A 21,636-nucleotide genomic window follows, 5' to 3' on the forward strand; every position below is an offset into this window, starting at 1 on the left:
TATATATATATGCCTTTAAAACTAGATAGAAGATAAAATTTATGAACTGATTGAGAAAGGTAATAAATCCAGTGTCATTGCCAGTGTTCAAGGAGAGGTCGCATGACTATCTGGAGTGACGTAAGAGAGATTTATACATCTGGTAGAATGTTAAACCACATGACCTTCAAGATCTTCTCCAACAAATGCTTTTTGGTTTTATTAAGTCCAGCAAATCCTGTTGTAAGAATTTTAAAAAGCCAGTACTGTCTGATTTTCTGTCCCACTCACATCTCAGTTAAATGTTGCTTTTTGCTTTCAGAAATATGTCTACTTTTATAATATCAATTTCCAATATTATTTCTTATAACAAAAATTCTTAATTAATTTTCTTAAAACTCACCTACAACTTTAGAAATACTCAAGAATATTTAAAACAATTTCTAAAAGGCAGATTCACCCCAAGTAACCTTTTCATAAGTAAATATAAATATATTTTTCAATATATTCATGTTGAAACTTTTAAAAAGAAAGGTTAATTATTTTTGGATAAAACAAAAATGGTAATAATATAATAAACTTACATATATCTATAATTTCAATGTACTCTTCACTACTCTAGCTTTGAGATTAATTGTTCAGAATCTTAATTCACAGTCACTCAAATTTTATTGACTTCAATATTGACAGACTTGGTACAAGTTGTAAAGCCTTATGTGGCATGATATATAAATAAAATACATTGTCACATAACATATTAAGTATGCATATCAGAAAATGCCCATTCACCTCTGGGAAGAATGTAAACTCCACATCAATTAATTTATTGTGCAAAAGGCTATAAGGGCCATTAACCACTTTGCTTTTGCCTTACAGAGTGAAGTACTGATAGCCACAGGCAACAGTTGAGGACACTGTAGGCTCAGACTATTCCACTTTGATGTGACTTCTTACAGTAAACTCATATTCAATTACCCTATTGGGTAAAATTTTCAAGATATAAAGCCACTGGATTAGATAAAAATAAAAATAAAGCATCCATAGAAACATCTTTTCTGGGAACTACCCACTAATGGTCCAAAAATTTCTCCAAAAGTAATTATAAGTGGCTAAATTAATTCATTCTATGTGAGCTTATAAAGTAACAATAAATTTATTTTTAAATGATCAGTAAGAAAACCTTTCACTATTACACACATATACATAAATTCAGTTGAACAGTGATATGTATGGTCTAGCCATATTTAGAGCACTGAATTATAAATAAGCAAATAGTCAAGTCTGGTCTGTTGTTTACATATTAAGATACTTTGTGAGGGTGCCCATAGGTGATTAGACTCTAGAGACTAATTTAGCCACACAAATTGATGAGGGGCTGCTATGTAAACTGGAAAGCACGTGCATCAATGTGTATGTGTTTAGATGTCCCCCAAAGCCTCATGCAGTCATAGGTGGGACTTTTTCTGAGGTGGCTGGATCTAGAGTATGTGACAGTGGAAATAATTCATGATGTGAGGCTAGGTTCAAGGGCACTAGGATTAAGGGTGTGAGTGCTACCTGCCCTAAGTACTTCAGACAAAATGGGCAGCAAGACTCTGTTAAGATCCCTTGTTTCTTTGCTACCTCTGCTTCCTATGAATGTTCTCTGTGATGCCACCTTGCCTTGGAGCTAGCTGATTATAGACTGAAACCTCTACAAACTATGAGCTAAATAAAACTTTCCTCTTTTAACTTTGGGTGTTAGGTATTTTGTCCCACAATGAGAGAAAAGTAACTAAGCAAATATATAAGGAAAAAATTAACTTCTTGAGCCTGGTACAGTAATTATGGTTTCTACCCAGGCTGTATCAATGAAGTTCCCATTGTTTGGTAAGCTTTGCATCTGAGCAAAGGTACATACTTGAATGATAATTATGGACACTGTTGTCAATCTAGAGACAGATAAGGCATCCGTCTCCACAGAAACAATATCCTGAGGTCACTGGTCTGGGTACATTTTCCCCATAGATAGTCCTAGAGATACTCTGATGAGTCCCACCACTTTAGACTCTCTGTTTATAAGCATCATTTGGGTTATTTTCTTTAATGTAGTCTTTCATCACCATATCAAGATGAACCATCACACAGAAGCTTAGGTCAGGGCTGAAGTCATTCATTCAGGGGCCATCTAATCACATAAATAGAGCAGAACAGATGCCAGTCTGGTCAAGTATCAGCACAATAAGCCAAATTACTTTATGTTTCCTAAACAATGACAGAAGTGTGTAACACAGTACAAATTGGCATGTGAGACATAAGCAGTATTTAACATTTTAAAGAAAAAAACCCCACTAAAATATAGAAATATTTTGATGAAATTTTGTCAAAAATGTGTTACTCCTGAACTTGTCATGTAATTTAGATATAGCTATTATGTCATAAGCCGAAATCACAAGACCTTCAATGGGAAGCATAATTTCCTTTACTCAGTGTTATGGCTTGTATCTAGATGTACCCCCAGTGCCTAATGTAGTCGTAAGTGGGGCTTTTCAGAAGCGGCTGGATCTAGTATATGTGCTGCTGGGATTGATTTATGGTACGATGCTAGGACTAGGGCTGCCCCACCCCGGGTGTGAGTGCTACCCTAAGCGTAGGTATCCTGGATAAGATATAAGGGACAGAAAGAGGGTTGTTGCTGGTCACTTGCTGCTTCTTTTCTACTTTGCTGCTTTGCTGCCCACCATGAACTATTTTTCCTCTGTGATGTTCTCTGCCATGTCACCCTGCATTGAAGCCAGCTAACTATGGACTCAAACCTCTACAAACTGCGAGTCAAATAAACTTTTCCTCCTTCAACTTTGTGTTGAGTATTTAGCATCAACAATGAGAGAAGTAGCTAAGACACTCAGCATCAAATGCAAAAGTAGATCTTACAAATATTCATGCCACTTAAGATACACAGACTCTTTTCCCTAACAGTGATTATTGAGGAATGTGTGATCAGTTCTGGTATTCTGATATTATTGTAAATTAATTTGTTTTCAGTTATTAATTGCTTTGCATTTTAAAAACTTCAATTTGTAGTTCTGTTTATATTTATCAATACCAAACTATAAAAGTAAACATAAGCAATGTTAGTTTATTTTCATAAAATTTAAAATCAGAGAACCTTTTTGGGATTCTTTTTCCAACTGTACAGTTTTGGTAATATAGTTCACATTATGACCTTCATTTCAGGAAATGATTATACTGTGGGTTAATGGGCCAGATTATTTCTTGCCAAATTAGTTTCACAAAGGCATAACTTTACGTAAAGTAAACAAATCAAATTAAAAATCTAAGTAGCTGTTTTTGAATGCTTTCAGAGTCTATAGGTTCTAGTATCAATCAAATTGTCCAGAAATAAGTTAGCATTGAGCCACAAAGTCTGTGTGGTATAAGCCATCACACTTTTTATACATAAAAAGATGCCATAGAGTATCTGGATTTCAGTCATGGAATTTTACCTGGTTAGATGTGTTAAGTGCTTCACATTTATGATATACTACATTTTAAGTTCTTGTCAATATCACCAATTAAATATAGCTTACTAGATGGTATTATTTGTGCTCTCATCATTTGTACTAAACTACTGCAACCAATTTAACTGTTTTCATACAATTTTTCTGTACATGCTCAGACATAATTTCACTATACTTGTCAACATCATTTACAGTAAAATTTATATTTACAAATACGTTCTCAAGCTAGGGGAATGGCAAATGCCTGCAATCTCAGCACTCTGGGAAGCTGAAGCAGAGGGATTGCAGGTTTAAGACAAGCCTGGCCAACTTAGGGAGACCCTGTCTCAATTTTTTTAAAGGTTAGGAACATATCTAAGTGATAGAACACTTTAACTAGCATGTTAGAGGCCATGTGTTCAATCCCAAGTACCACACACAAACACACACACACACACACACACAAACACACACACACACACACACACAAAGCACAAATGTTTTTCTCAGTGTATGGTACAGTTTTTGCAGCATTTTATTGTGTTCCTTTATATAGGATCTAAAAAAGCTCTTGCTTTCTGGATATTTTTTTCACTTCATATGTAGCCTCCTTTATATGACATTAGATATTTTATTCATAGTCAAAAATAAATTATTGCTCAAGTTCAGTCCTTTTCTCAGTTTAACTTCTCCATCCCTCATTTTTGCTATATTCCAGTCAGACTTCATGATACTTTATTTCATAACGATCTCTTAACTTGGGGTTCTTCCAATACAGTCGTCTTTGATGTACTTGCATATTACACACAGGGAAATATTCTTCACTTCCTCAAAGAAAAAGAAACAGTCTCTTCCATTGTGCCTGGATCAAGCTTCACTCCCATTCAGCAGATACAGGGACATACAGAAGCAATTAACTTTTAATAGGAGAAACAAGTGCAAGTGATAACTAAAATCAGCTTCAGTGCAACAACAGGGAGTAATGGCACTCGTGGCTGTCAAGATCCCAAATGCTCCATAAAGGAATGGCTGCTGCAGCTCCACATAGAAGAGGTAACTGATTGTTTCCATGCAGGAATGCAGGTCCAGTAATATCAGAATTGATTTTTTTAAAAAGAGAAGATGAAAAAAATTGGTTCAATTAAAAAGCAAAACCGAACTAAAGTAAACTAAAAAGCAGAACAGGTCATGAGGCCAGAAGAACACATCATAAATCTTGATGAGCCCCGCAGAAAACCAGGGTGCAATTTCTCTGTTAAAGAATTTTATATTTTCATAGGATTCTATTTATGTAAAACTGTATCAGTCACATCGAATGGGATACTATATGTTCCCCAAAAATTCGTATTTGCAAAAAGTTTTACAGATGCTCTACTGTGACTCTCCTATTTTCATTATTCCAGTAGGTGTTTCTTACTGCTGCAGTTGCCTGTTAACACAATCATGCATCTGCTGTCATGGAGATGATGTCCGGTGGTGCAGCACAGCCACAGAGGCAGGATTTATACATGGACACGTTACCTAAACCAGAGGCATGAGTCTGACAAAAAGGATCAAACTGGCCATCAACTAAAGAACAGGACTAGCTTTTATGGCACCACTACGGTGGCTAGAGGCTAATAATTTTCTACTGGGTCATTAGCTTGGTATTTTTGGAGACCTTCCCTTAAAGTTTTAGGTGATTTCCTCCCAGGGGAAGACATGGATCAGTAGCTGTTCTCATCCTTGGAGATACCAGGTTGCCCCCGTTAATACAGGGTACCTGGTACTTGCAATAAGAGTAGGAGAGAGGAAGAAGGCACATGCAAAACATGTTACCACTCCACTTTAGTGGGTAAATCATCAGTTAAGACCTGAGAATCCATATCTCTTGTCCACATAAGTCTCTCTCCTACTTTATGCAAAGTGTTTTGGAAATTCAGTAGAAATTATTCAAATTTTTTAAAACCTGAGAATGTGTGAAGCTTCTGTGTAATTTTCAGGTCCCTTTGTTGTCCCATCATCATGTCTATGCAAACTCGCTCCTGAATTCTTCAGGAATTCCAGGAAAAATAAGAATTTTTCTTATTGTTATGCAGATCACTCTTCTCTATAACTTTTGCCACCAAACTTACATACAGAAATCAATCAAAGTCTTCAGGAGCACAGAAGGATCTACCCTGCAAGTCAGGTAGCAAACTTTCCATTATTCTAAAATTCTATTATTAACATTTTCCATAAGTAACTTGTCTTGGGCAACTCACTTAACTATCCATTTTTTTCACACATAAAATGGAAAAGTATCACCTACTGAAACAATTTCACATATTTTAAAGTATCCTGTGAAATAATAAGTATAGAAGGGCACATAAGCTTTTAAAATTCTTTTTAAAATGTAATGTATTATCAGTGAAGATTTCAGCCAATATCTCAATGAACACTGTGTACAAAGAATGCGACGCAGTTTGCCTCAAAATGTAGACCAAATTTAAGTGTAATCACTATAATGAAATTTTTCTTCTTAAGAAATAAACTTTTCACATTCTATTTCCTTATTTGATAATCTATATCAGCTTCTTTCAAACTATTAATGCATGAAGATGAAAGTGGTATCTGAATTTTAGTTTTATAAGGACAAAAGAACTAATCAAAGATCAGACAATCTAAGGTTAAAAAATACGAAAATTTACACTTTTAGGATATTTGCTCTAGAGAAACATGAATGTTTATGGATATCTTTTAAAGTAACATTTTATTCTAATAAAATCCTTTGTCCTTCATTAACCTGAAGGATAAACATAGACTTTTAGTTCAAGTAAATATCAAATGAATAAAACAGCAATGTATCATCAATATATAATACATCAATCTTAAATGGCATTCTAAAATTTTTAAGACTTTCATCCAACAGTGAACAAATCTCTGTCTAGAAAATCAATGCACTCTTTAATGTGTTGCTTAGCTACTGTTGCTAAGCTTTTAAAATTTTTATTTTTCTTTGAATGGAATATAGTGTCATATAATCTTGGGATCCTCTTTCTCTACTTTAAGTTATATTTATATAAAACTGATAATATGCATAGACATATTTTTTAAAATAATTACATATGCAAGTGCTTAGAGTTTAAATTGTTTTAAATATTTATAATTTTTCCCATTAGGTTTATCGGTACACTTTAGGTATACAATACAGTTACATTCATCATTGGGATCTTGTACCTTTACATGATGTATTTTGGTTCTTATTTTTTTCCCATTCCCCTGACATCCTGTCACCCCTTCACCCTTCCCTATTTACAAGACTGTTTCCATTTTTCCTTTTCTCATATTTTTTCTTTCCCTGTTTCCTTTCCCCTAGATAATTTTTTAAACACTAAATTTTCACAAGAAGTTTGGGATTATTAACCATCAGAGCTCAAGAAACAGCCTCAGAATTAGGATCTCTCTGACCATCCTCCCAGTCTATGTCTCTTGATTATTTATCTTTTTCTTCTGAAAGGCAGAGATAAGCTTTTTCTGATGTTTCCTTCTCTAAGAAAAGCTCTTTCCTAGAAAGAATGCCAGTGTTGTTACACTCCATTAACCAGAATTAATCACTGGAGAATAAACTGAGTATCAAACCACTGCACCTAGAACCAAAGGAACTCTGCCCCAGACCACTGTCTTTTGCCAATTCCCCTGAAAATCATTTATCACCCCTCAAACATAATATGTTCTTGTCACCTTGCAATTGTAAGCTCCTAAGTGATATAAACCAGGCTGGTATGTAATCTAACTCCTTCATTACACTGTGACTTCTTTGAGGGCAGGCCCTTGTTCTAATCATCATTTTACCTCCAGCACCTGGCATAGTAAGAGAATGAGGAAAAGGAGCCCAGTTAGAATGTTGAAGGAATTAGCGAATGGGTAAAAGGTCATGGTTCTTATTTGGAGACATAACCAGATGTTCCTTTAGAAAAGAAATGAAGATAACACCTCATCAGCTAAGATTGGAAGGTAACCCCTGAAGAGGAAATGAGATGAATCATTATTATTATTAGGTTAAATATTGAAAAATTAATGGAAGTCAACCTAAAATTGCATTCATCTATTGAGACCTGAAATGATGGGTTGGTATGAGTAACCACAGGATAAGATGAAAGAACTAGCATAAGATTAGGAACAAACACAAAATTTTACAAGTTAAGGACTATTTTGATGAATTGATGGAATGTTTATTCCTTTTATATTCTTTGTTGTGTAGATGGATATTCAATGGTTTAGAAAGAGACGGAATTGTCTATGTGGAAGAACAGGCTTACCTTCTATTTATTTTCTGAAGACAAACATGGGATTCTATTGAAATATAAAATATAGAAGGAGAAAGTGAAGAGAAAAGCTTTATCAATATGCCTGGTCTCCATCCTGGCATTTACTCATTCATTCATTCATTTATTATTTACTTATTTACACTTAGATGAAGGGTCTGTGGGTGCACAGCACTTCACCAGGCAATCCTTTATTTATAATGAGTCCTTTGGGGCAAACTGAGTTGATTTGATCAGAGCATATCCCAGGATTTGACAAATTTCCTTTGTGAAAATGAAACAGAGGTCCTTGAATGGTTCACAGAAAAAATATATATAGTTAGTGAGGTCTCTTATTATTTCTTTACTTAGAGTTGCACCTTGATTATTAGAGCCACAGAATCAGACATTGTTCAGAAACTGTCCCTTCAAAACTGGAGCCAAGAACTAGGTTACTTATGTTAAAGACCTGTATATCTGCTTCTACATTTCAATTTCTTTTACATTTCTTATATGACATAAGATGAAAGTCTAATATGATGTCCATTACTTTGTTAGTTAGCTTTCTATTACTGTAATAAATACCTGAAATAACAAATTTATAAAGAGAAAAGTCTTATTTCCTCTTATAGGTTTAGATGTTTTGGTCCATAATCAGTTGACTGCATTGCTTTGGGCCTGTGGTAGCACATCATGGTGGTAGCATAGGGTGAAGAAAAACTGCTCATCTCATGGCTGGGAAGTGAGAGAAAGAGAGAGAGGGAGACCAACAATCCTTTTCAAGGGCATGATCCTGATGGTCCAAAGACCTCCCATTAGACCCTGTTTCATTAAGGCCACACTGCTTTTATTATACAGACCCTTGGAAGTCGCTTAAATCCAAATTATAGTGCCAATAAAATACTCCTGACTGAACTCAGCCCATATATAATCACCTGCCTATGGTATCACATGACCAAACATCACAATTTCTAAAGAAACACATTCTAATAGTAATGTCCATATTATACTGGTAGAAAGCTGCTGCATTAGTCAGCAGGAATACAGGAAATGCATGCATCAGAACACAAGGAAGATACCACATTTGCCTCTGGCTCTGTGTTAGCTAAAGCTTTATCTACAAATTCAAGGATATAGTGTGGACACTTTTCTCAGGAAGTATTACTTTCAATGAACCTGTTGTTAGGGCACAGACTTAGTAATATTATGTTTATGAATGGTGTGAAAATTCATGAGATCTTGACAATAAAAGTACCTTATTCTGAAGGCTGACAAAAGGCCACAGGGCAAAGGAACATGAGCAATAGCCCTCAAAATGGCCACAACTGAGCTATGTCTTTTGCAGTTCTTAAAAGTCAATTAGCAGTGCCAGGAGTGGTGGTGCACGTCTGTAATCCCAGCACTTGGGAGACTGAGGCAGGATGATCTCTGTGAGTTCGAGACCAGCCTGGGCTACATAGTGAGTTCCAGGTCAGTCTCAACTTCATACTGAGACCCTGTCTCAAAAAAACTGAAAAAAAAAAAAAGTCAATTAGTAGTGAATTCTTCCTCTCATGGTCTGGCCCATTGATCACTAGCAGAGCTAAGACAACTAATAATGGTACAGGGAACAACAGCAACCCAGACAAGCAGGGTGATGTCTTTGAAAAGTATCTTGAAAAGCAAGGTACTGTGTCAAACACCTGTAGTCTCAGCACTGAGGTAAGGCAACAAAATCTTTCATTTGAGACCAGCTTGGGCTATACAGCAAGACTGTCTTAATTAAAAACAAACAAACAAAAAAAAAAGGAAAGAAGGAAGAAAAAATATTTTGGAAAGATTTATACCATTAAGAACCCAGGTTCAATAAATTGTTAAGGTGACCTAAGCAAGTTGCTTGGTTGGTTTGTTGGTACCAGGGATTGAACTCAGGTCCTCGTGCTTGCAAGGCAGGTGATGGAACCACTGAGCTAAATCCCCAGCCCCTAAGAAAGTTGTTAGATGAGTTTTCTAAATTGTAATCTAAGGAACTAGTAATTTAATACAAACTGAGATGTTTATACATAAAAGTTAATCTAATCCCATCTGGATTCAGACATAACACCGATATACTTGAGAGGTAAAAATGTATATTTCTTGCTATAAAATATTGAATATCAATTAGATTGATGAAAAAAGAGAGTCTCAGTCCTTTCAAAAGATCCCAAACCTAAAACCACAGGAACATTTTCAGATGTTTCACTAAAGGCCCATCAAATAAGAAGCTAAGCACTCATATTTAGTGCATACAAGCTGTTCAGTTTTTAACCACATTTTTTCAATAAATGTGAACTACAGCTGAATTATTTTAAGATGCACTAGAAAAATGTTGTTGTATGATATTAAATCCTCCAGCACAAGAGATACTTTCTGGAATATCAAGCAGGTACAGAGTCCTGAATTTGTGCCAGAACAATAAAAACATAAATCATAATTTCTTCTGCTTCCCATTTAGAAATCAGAGAGTGTTGAAAGAGTAAATGTTCATTCTTAAAGCACATCATCTACAAAATGGAACTAAACAAAAGAAGGCTTTGATTCTATCTCAGAGTCAAGAAATGCTAGAATTATGTTTACAGTTATATCTATATAATTTATAGTGTTTACAAGCTTCATTCTGGACTAAAAGGAAAATATATATGTTTTGTACTTGTGACCAGAGAGAAGCTATAGTGAGAGATTTACTGTAAATAGCTAAGCCTGGAGTAGGAAAACAGTGAATAGATAAATAGGACTTGAACATTCTAACAGGACTGGTAAAGAGAAAATCAGCCTTACTCACATGGAGTCACGTATCAGTGCCTTAGTGGAAAGGAAGGATCCAGAGAAACACTAGGTTAATGATCAAAATGCCAAGACAGAATCCAGTGATTTATCCTTCCTCTCACATAGAAAAGGGACAAGGAAGAGACAAGAGAACCAAACACTAGAGATGAACAGAAAGAATATTTTTAAAAACAGCCGATGGAGACACATCAGGAAAACTCATACCTCTCCAATTTCTACAGTAGCCTAAAAGAGTGCAATCCAAAAGTGTGGAAAATCAAGCAATCATCTTTGGCTCTGAGCTGAGCAACAAAAAAGACTTTTATTCCCCAATCACAGTTGTACTGTAGTTACTTGCAACTGACAGATCACAGTTCTGAGGTTGAGTCTTAGTAAACAAATAGTGTGTCTCAGCTGTTATTAGGCAGTCTGTAAAGTGAGAGACTATTTGAACCATTCTCATGAGCTGAAAAGATGATGCATGTAACAGTACCGAAGAATACCATCAAAACTCACCAGGTTCCTCAGCATTCCACAGGCTCACACATTTCATTTTAGGCAGGATTTGACCACTAAAGACAAATGGAATGGTGCCCATTCTCACGTCAGCTTTTGGGAACAAACTTAGAGGATTCACAGTACAATTCTGAAGGTTCTCTCTGCTTACCCTCTACTCATTTCTTAGTAACTTGACTTTATAAAGACCTCTGAAGTTGGAACAGGGTTGTTTTCTGTTTCAAATATTAAGAATCTAACTTTGGGGGCCAGGGATTTAGCTCAGTGGTTCCAGTGCCTGCCTCGCAAGCACAAGGACCCAAGTTCAATCCCCGGTACCAAAAAAAAAAAGATTACAGGGCCAAGGATTTAGCTTAGTGGTTCTGCTGCCTGCTTTGCAAGCACAAGGACCTGAGTTCAATCCCCGGTACAAAAAAAAAAAAAAAAAAAAAAAAATAAAATTTTAAAAATGATCCATAAAGTGGAATAGTTTGTGCATCTAGCCTGTAAACCATCAGCCCTTGAAGTGATAGGAAATTTATTCACACACTTTTAAAACTACCTTTTGTCAGCACTAGGTCTGTAGGCTCTGCTAGCTCTGGGAAGGGTCCAGTGAGACTCTGGTCCAAATGAGACAATATTTTTGGGCTTATCAACTGAAAAATGTTTTTCTCAAGGAACCCAGTAATACTAAAACCATGAGATGCCTTGTCAGCTTTTACTACATATTGGAATTACTTGGGGAGCCTTAACCTTGGCATGAGTTTTTGCTGCTTATTTTTGTTTCTGTTTAAAATTTAGATGGAGATTCAAGATGGAATAACATATACAAAAATATACATCACTAGAATGCCAATATTCAACAAAGTAGGACTAAGTGGGAGCTTCCTCAAATTTGATAAAGAGCATTACAAAACAAGCTACAGCTAGCATAATACTTAATTGTAAAATATTAAACTCTGTCACTAAGATTGGAAACAAGGCAAGGATATTTTCTATCATCATTTGTACTGAACAATGTATTAATTCTTGCTAGTGCATTAAGGCAAAAAAGAAGAAACAAAAGGCATCTAAATTGGAAAATAAGTTTTTAAGTTGTCATTATATACCGATGATGTCAGAAAATATATAAAAATCCTATGCATCTTCATAGATCTAATATCATAAGTGCATTTAGCAAGATTACAAAGTGTACAAGCAATATTAAAGTTAAGTATATTTCTATATACTAGCAATGAGTAATTATAAAATTAAGGAGTTATAAAGTACAAAGGCATAAAAAAATCAAATACTTTGGAGAATATCTTACAAGTGATGTACAAGATTTCTAATTGACAAGTCTAAAGTGTTACTTAGATGACAGAAGGCCAAAAAAGAAAGGTATGTTCACAAATTGGAAAGACAGTATTGTTTGGATTTTAATTCCTTCCAACTTAGTCAATGTACTCAATGAAATTCTTGTAAAATACTAGCAGGACTTTATGAGGAAATACACACGGATTCTAAAATTTATATGGAAATGCAAAGGACAGCCAAAAGAATCCTGAAATGCAGGCAGAACTGGAAGCATTGTACTGCCCAATTGCTGCTTAAATGAATTGCAATCAAAACACTGTGGTACTGATACAAGATAGACATACAGATTAATGGAACGCAACAGAGAGGTGAAATATACTTCACCTGTGTGGTTGGTAGTCAAAAAGTGATGGCTTCAAGAGGGAAAGAGTGTGCATAATTAACTGGGAAAGGGCACGAGGAAACGTTTTTACAGTGATGGAATGGATCTTGTTTTGGGTGATGACACTGTATAAATGTTTGCATTTGTTAAAATTTATCACTTTCACTGGTATATCTATTTTAAAAACAATAAGATAGAAAATGTTAGTATGTGAAGAATTGAAATTTTACATTCCAATTGCTGATAAGAATGGAAAATGGTATAGCAGCTGTAAATAACAGTATGAGTGCTTCTAAAACAACTAAACATAGATGCAACATCTAACCCAAGAATTTACTATTGGGCATACATTCAAAAGAATTAGAGTCACACCAATATTGCATACCTCTGTTCATAGCAGTAGTGTTCATAATACACAAAAGGTGAAAGCAACTCAAGTGTCCACTGGTGGTGAAAGGAAAAAAAAATATGGGATATACACGATATGGATATTACTCAACCTTAAAAAAAGAAACCTTGCTGGGCTTGTGGGCTCCCACCTACAATGTCAGCACACAGGAGGCTGAGGCAGGAGGATCATTGCAAGTTCAAGGCCAGCCTTATCTACATAGTGATACCCTGTCTCAAAACAAAACAAAACAACCAACCAAACAAACAGCAACAAAACAAAGTTCATCCTACAACATATATGAGCCCTGAAACATTTTGTTAAATAACCCAGACAGAAAAGGTTAAATATTGCACGATTCCACTTATATGAGGCATCTGGAATAGTTAAATTCATAGAAATAGAAAGTAGAATGGAGGTCAGCAAGGGCTAGAAGAGAGGAAAGAGGAGTTAGTATCTAATGGATACAGTTCCAATTGGAGAGGATGAAATTCTGGAGACAGAATTTCAGAATGGTTACACTTCAATGTAAATGTACTTAATGTTACTGAGTTACATACTGTACTTAAAATAGCTAAAATGCTAAATTTCATACTATCTATAATTTACCACTATAAGTTACTGAAATGAACACCTAAAATGTGTACATTTTATTGGATATTAAATACACTCATATTTAAAATATTTTAAAAAGAGAAATAATGCTGGAGAAAACCAAACAAAAACAAATACTAAACCTTTAAAGTTCCCTAAATAATTTCAATATTCAGGTAAGGCTAAAAAGTACTTTTTAAAAAATCATGATTATTGACACATAATAATTACGATAAACCAATATATGAACAGCACTTACAATGATCAGGTCAGGTTAAGAGACATCTGCCTCAAAACATTTGTTATTTCTTTGTTGGGAATCTTCAAACTCCTTTCTTCTAGTTCTTTATAAAATATAAAGAGGTAAACTAAGAGTTGCCCTACTGTACTAGAATATTAAATCTTATTCCTATGTAAATGTATTTTGATACCTGTTATGCAACCCCTCTCCATCCCTCTCTACCCTAAACTTTCTAAGCTTTCATTCACTATTATACTCTCCACTTCTACAAAATCAACTTTTTAAAGTTTCCACATATGAGTGAGAATGCACAAATGTCTTCCTGTGTCTGCCTTATTTAACTTAATATAACGGCTTTGATTCCATCATGTTGCCATAAATGACCAGTTTTACTTTTATAGTTGAATATTTTATCAGATATATGCATATCACATTTCCTTTGTCAATTCACCCACAAATGCAAATACTGGTTGATTCCAAACCTCACTATTGTGAATAGTGCTGCAGTACATGGGAGTGTATCTCTTTGATGTGATTTCATTTCCTTTTGAATAGAAAAAAAATAGAATTGTTGGATCATATGATAGTTTTATTTTTTGCTTTTTGAGGAAATGCCATACTGTTTTACATAATGGCTGTACTAATTTAATTCCCACCTAAAGTTTATGAGTGCCCTGCATTCTCATCCACATTTATTATTTTTATCTTTCTGTTTATATTTATTCGAGTTGGGCAAAATATTATCTTCAATTTTCTAATAATTTTTGATGTTCAGCATCTTCTCAGATACTCAGCCATTTGTATATCTTCTTTTCAGAAATGTACATTCAGATCATTAGCCTATTTTATTTATTTATGTATTTATTTATTTTCATACCGGGGATCAAACTCAGGACCTGGCACTTGTGAAGCAGGAAGTGGCATCACTGAGCTAAATCCCCAGCCCATTAGCCTGTTTTAAAATTGGATGACTTGGAGGGGGAGAGTTCCTTTTTGTAGTTCCTTATATATCCTGGACTAAAAAATATCCTTGCTTGGATAAATAATTTGTCAATATTTTCTCTTGCTCTGCTAGTTGTCCCTTTACTTCATTTTGTCTTTTTTATTGACATTATTGGTATTTTTTAAGTATACAGTACAGTTACATTCATCATTGGGATCTTGAACCTTTATATGTCAGATCTTGGTTCTCAATTTTTCCCCACACCCCCCTCCACCCTTCCCTATTTACAAAGACTGTTTCCATTTTTTCCTTTTCTCCCATTTTTCTTGTCCCTTATTTCCTTTCCCCCACCCTTCCCACTTTACTTCTTAAATTTGATATAATTCAATTTGTCTAATTTTTATTTTCTCTTCTGTGATTTTCAGATCTTCTTTTTTAAAAAGCCAGTATCTATATTAATGTCTTAAATTGTTTTCCCTATGTTTTATTCTAGTAGTTTCATAGTCTCAGGCCTTACAATTAGGTCTTGATCTCTTTTGTACTAGTTTCAATGTACTGTTTATGGTCATCCAGTCTTGAGTATTTTTAGTTCTGGTTATCACTGGATTCCTTGTGGAAAACATTTTTTCTGGAGCTATAACCATATCCACAGTGGACTGTATATTTCAAAGTGGGATTTCTTTGAAATATATGTGGCAGAAAAAGGTTCTTTTTAAAGACTAACTTGTTAAATTGAGTGAAGGATAGGGACAGGAAGAGACAGTCTGATACTGCTGGCTTTGGAGATGAAGAAAGGGGGCCATAAGCTTAAAAATGCAACCAGCCCCTCAGAAGCTGGAAAAGGATATAAAACAGATTTTCCCTTAAAACCTCCAGAAGGAACACAGCCCTGTAGACATCTTGATTTAAACCACATTAAAGACCCATTTCCATTTCTGACCTGTAGAATTGTAATATATGTATATAGACTTAAGCCATTAAATATGCTATAATTTCACAGCAGCAATAGGAAATTAATAAAATATATCACTGTCTATGAATCCATATATAATATCTATGTAGTATATACATGCAAGATATACATCACAGGTTTAAACATAAACATTCACAAATGTATAATAAATATTCTTCAATTTTTAAATGTTATGGAATATTCATATTTAGGTCATTTTAAAAACTACAAATGTTACATTCTTGTTCAAAATATTCACACTATCCATGCTGGTTACCAAGTAATACCTGCTGGGTTAAAAGTTATGAATGTAAAAATGCTGACAAATTCTCTAAGAATATTGTAACAGAAGATCATGCCTTCTATTTTTAACTTAAAGAATTCTGGCATAATCCTGTTTAATTTTTGCCACATTGTTAGATAAATTGTATCTGATTTTATTTGCATTTTTAAATTATAAATGAGTTTGAGCATCTTTTCACATGAATATTAGGATTTGTATTTTTTCTCTTACTTATTAATATCGCTTGACCATTTTTCTATGTTTCATTTTATTAACTTTTAAAGTTCTCTGTTATTACAATTAACTCTTATCACTCCATCAGTTTTTGCAAATACATTTTCCCTGTTTTTCGCATTTTTGAGTATGTGTGGTATTGGGTATCTTTTATTGTATTAGAATCAGATGAATATTTATGAAGTGTCTGGCACAGGCATTTATTCAATGCATGGGACTTTTGCTATGAATTCTTTTTTTTTTTTTTCTTGAGTTGTGGTCTTGCTATATCTCCGAGCCATCTTCGATCTCACCATCTTCCTGTCTTAGCTTCCTTAACCTCTTTGCTAACTCTACCTCCTGAGTAGCTGGGATTATAGATGTGGGCCACCGCGGCCAGTTCTATTGCTATTAATCCTATCTGTGAGTGGAGGGGGTGGCTGATATTATCAGCACACTCATCTGACTCAACTTTTGAAGTCACTTAGGAAACTAAACACTTCATTTTCTTTATATTTCTGATTTATTTGAAACTCTATTCCTATTCTACTCTCCTATCCTGGAGAGCTTTTTCTTTCTAGTTTTCATATTGTTACTAAGACTGTTAAATTTAAATCCTCTAATGAAGCTGTTTTAATAAAATTAATTCATACTAAAATATGATACTTTTTTATAAGGAGCAAAAAATAATTTAATGACATCCTTGAGAACAAAATATCCTCCAAGGAGCAAAACTGTTACAGATGCCAATCAGCTACTGTCTCATGCTCCTTGATGAAAAACAATGGACAACGGATAAGAAATGAAGAATGCTGATGTAATGCTCTGTATTTCCCGTGTACACTCTGTACCATAAGGGAGAGATTTTAATGAACTCATCTTGCTTGGCTTAATCAAATGTGTTAAATTCAATAATATAAACAATTTCTGTAAATGCTGTTTGATAAGATGGGCACATTTTAAGAAATTTCATAGTGGCAATGGATTTGCCTCAGTGGTGTCATGCCTGCTTCATAATAAGCACAAGGTCCTGAGTTCGATCCCCAGTACCAGGGCGGGGGCGGTTCATGGGCTTCATGTGAACCTATGAACAAAATAACTTCACTGAGGAATCAAGAGAGTGCAAAATCTAAGAGCCAACTGCACTTGCAAATGACACCTTTCAAGCCACAATATTCGGGTATGTCCTACTAATGAGTCCTTTACCTACCAAAGACATCTTCCTTGGCTTGAATTAATTAAGTGCAAATCAACTGTCTTTCATTTAGATTGTTCACTCACTGGGAAAAGAAGAAAGGTGAATATTAACATTCTAATTATGTGTATCCTTAGATGTCTTATTCTATTTTCAAGTATTCTCAGCTAAAGTTTTACCAAAAATAGTTTATTGTACAGAAAACTACTAACCATTTTCTATCAGTCACTGCTTACTAGAGAAACAGAATCAATGTAAGATCCATAAACAAATAAGCCTTTACAAGATGGGTTTACAATGGCTGCCTGCAGTGTCAGGTGGGGAAGAGTACGTAAGGGCTGCCTGTGCATTGGAGATCAGATAATCCAGTTGGAGCCCTGGAGCCACTGTAGTCTATATGAGGATGCCAGAGTCTGTGCTGGGAGCTGAGGCGTCTGCACTGAAAGTCAGGAGAGCATATCTGAGGTGAAGGTGAGACTAGAGCTCTTCCAAAGAGACAGAAGGGAGCCTTCCTTCTTCATTTCCCCTCTACACATACCATGCCAATGACAACCTTATTGGTTGGTGCCACTCACTCCCAGGGTGAGTCTTCTGTTCTGAGTAAATCCCTTCAGTCACACCCACGACTATAGTGATCCAATTTAGGTAGGCATTTCTTACTCAAATTGACACAATCAGTTAACTATCACACACTTACTAGTAGTTTTTACACAGTTTTATATCCTTAGTATCTAGCACTTAATGAGCCTGGTCCAATTGTTATTTAATAAACATTTTTTGATGAATGAATACAAATGAACGACGTTAGGTACTATACTCAACAGTGTGAACATGTTTTGTAGCATCTTTTTTTTGTAGCATTTGAAACAGTTGTCTATTTCTTTCTTATTGAAAGCTCTATTGCTAATCCTCCTCAATGTCACAGTAACTTTTTTTTCTATCTCTTAAGACAATCCTCACTGTCTTTTGCTGTCTCTTCTTCCTCTAATGGCCCTTAGCTTTTGGTAATTTCTCCAGAGTCTGTTACAGGCGTTCTTCTAAATCCACTGGTTCTCCTCAGGCCATTTCATCTCCAAGTCTTTAATTACTGTCCATAGTTGACAACAACCCATATTATTTCCAACCCATATTCCCCTCTCGAGAGAAGTAGATCTCTCCACTTGGATATCTTGCAGATGCTTTACACGCATCACATGAAACTAGAACTCACTGTTTTTCCCCCTGCACCTCCCTTCAATTTGCCACTGCTCGACAACACCTATACCAATAAACACTACTCCTATGCAACCTAGTATTCAAGCTAGAAACATAGAAGTCATGTTTAATCCCTCTGACTCCTTCATCTCTCTCTTCCACATTCCTTCTTCCATTCTACCATGAAGTCTTTGATTTAAATATGCTCTCCTTCTCCCATAATTACCCTATGACTTTTGTTCAAGTCATTGTGAATTTCACCTGTTATTACAATGGCCTCTGGACTCCCCGCTCTTAGTTTTGCTTACCTGCAATTTCTTTCCCAGTGACAGACAAAATGAATTAAACGTAAATATAATTAAAACCCTTTGCTCATTATTCATAAGGTAAAGTCTAAACAGTGGTTTATAATGCATTCCATGATCAGGCCTAGGCTTACATTTTTTTTTTCTTATATGTGATTCAGATCACTGAGAGCTCTTGGTGTACCTCTGGCCTCAGGGGTTTCACATAGGCCATTTCCTCTTCTTCAAAAAGCATCACCCACCTCCACATCACCCTAAATCATGTTAACTCATTCATTCTATTTGTGTCAGTTTATCACTCACAAGAGTCTTTCCCTTGTCCCTGTTTTTTCAGTAACCCTTTAAAATATGAATCATAAAACTCTCAACATATACTTTGTAATTCCTTATTCATTAATTTTTCTTCACTTAATCTTTGTCAGTGCAGGGACAATGTGTTTCTGGAACACCATCTTTCCAGCACTGGCATTATGTCTGGCACATAGTAGAAACTCAATAAATACTTGTTGACTAAATGAATAACCAGATTTCAAAAAATAAAATAGTCTCTGCCCTAAGCAGTTGGAAAAAACAGAAAAAAGGATTGACTATAATCAAATACAAATGATGTATCTTAATTTAAGTATATATAAAAGTTAAAAGGGAATTAAAGGATTAGTGCTGCCTGTAGCTGAGCAGGACCTAGAAAAGATTTAATGACACCTGAATCAACCTTTGAAGAATATACAGACTTCTGGAGGGGCAAAAACTTTCAGAGCTTTCAATAATAACAAACAGCCTGCTGCAACAGGTTTCCCACAGGTTTGCCAGCACTGGCTTAGAATACAAAAGGTGTAGGGCCAGGGATTTAGCTCAGTGGCAACGCACCTGCCTTGCAAGTGCAAGGTCCTGAGTTTGATCCCTGGTAGCAGGGGGAAAGAAACAATAACGAAAAGAATATGAAAGGTGTTTTCTGGTAATGCCTGACATTTATTCTTCCTTCTAGTGGTAAGAGCACTCCCATTTTCTACTGGAGAACTATGCCTCCTCTTTCTCAGTGTATGAGGTTTGCATTAAATTGTCTGTATTTCTTGCCCTGTCCTACAGACTCACTTAGCTGATCAGGATCACGGAGAAGGTTCAGGCAGTGGCAATTAGTTCAAGGCTGGCTAATGACAGCCAGTTCAGATATCTGCTAGAAGTATTGGATAAAGGTGTGCTGTCCACTGGGGATAGTTAGACTCATAGAAAAATAGTTTGAAGCTGCCAGGAATTACTTTACCACCACAAGGGCAGTGCCTGCTAGATATGAAGCTGGAAGAACCAATCTAGTAGGAGAGACTGGTCTGATTTTCAACCATTCTATCCAGCTGTACCTACAGTCAAGATGCATTCTAGGACTTCCTACTTAAGTGAGGGAGTACAATCCTACTTTGGTTTTCGTAACTAGTTTGAGTTGGGTATCTGGTCAATCTTCAAGTAAAAGCATCCAACTTATTCAGTGTTCAATAAATGTCTATTAAAATGGGCAAAAGGTTAACAGGCAGGAAACGGGAAATGATATTCTAGGTCAAAGGAATAAACAGTATAAGCAAAATAGGAAACTTAGTTTTAATATGGCTTAATCAAAACTGTCTTGAAAATGACAGCAGCAAAAAATCTGTGTGTTACAGGTTTATTCCCCCAAAGTGGCACTATTAGGAGATGGTAGAAGAGTGGATAGTCTTATGATCACTCAGAGTGTGGTCTTGAAAGGCGATGGTGGGAACTCTCTTCCTCTTTCTTTACATCATGGAGAGCATGCTAATGGTTTTGCTGTTTAAACTGCTTCCACAATGTGCCCTCTGGCACGCAGAAATCTTAGGGCAGTGGGTCATCCCAAACATGCATTGAAATTTCCAAAATTGTGAGCCAAAATACTTTATAAGTTGATTTACCTCAGTTTTTTTTTTATAATAACAGAAAGATGACCAAGAACTCCCAAACTGTCACACATAAGAATTATGGTACATTGTAAAGGAATGGTTTGACCAGGTTTGTTCATGGAAGACTATATATTTTGCTCATGCACTGAACAAAAAGACTCCAGACAACACTGCAGAACTCAATTACATCTATATTAAACTATTAGAATCAATCCTTACACCAATCATTTTGGTGTCATTCTTCCTGACAAACATCAGGAAACAATTTCTATTCTTTATTAATGTCAAAGATTTGCATAACATGTGCTATATTCAAATAGCATGCATTAGGAGTAGAGCACTGCCAACTCACAATGACATGATTTCACTACTACTTCTGCATAATGAAATTATGCAGAAGAAATATTCTCAATTGGTCTCACATAATTTCAATATTACTATTATCCTCTAGACACAAAACCTTATTTCTGTTTCTTTCTTGTATGCTTGCTGTTTTTTGAGTTGGGTTCTTGCTGTATTATCCAGGTTGGCCTCAAACTCACAATTTCCCAATCTTGGCTGCCTAAGTAGCTGATTACAGGTGTGTACCATCACAACTGGCTCATTTGTGATTCTTAACATAATATAACATGGTTCTATTCCAGAAAGTCTTATTTATAATATAACTTTGTTTCATAAGAAACAAAAAAATGGGGAAGGGGTGTGTTACTATGAAGGCCAAATGCAAGCCAGGTTCCAGGACCA

General features: G+C 35.4%; 1 protein-coding gene across 3 annotated transcripts in view; it reads right to left on the reverse strand.

Moving 5' to 3' along the window:
- The window catches only part of Ccdc172 (coiled-coil domain containing 172), a 111,474-nt gene that overhangs the window by 4,363 nt on the left and 85,475 nt on the right, over positions 1-21,636 (reverse strand). The window lies entirely within an intron of this gene.

This window comes from Fukomys damarensis, unplaced genomic scaffold (genome assembly GCF_012274545.1).
Source record: "Fukomys damarensis isolate Sample0158 unplaced genomic scaffold, DMR_v1.0_HiC HiC_scaffold_8, whole genome shotgun sequence".
Taxonomy (NCBI): Eukaryota; Metazoa; Chordata; class Mammalia; order Rodentia; family Bathyergidae; genus Fukomys; species Fukomys damarensis.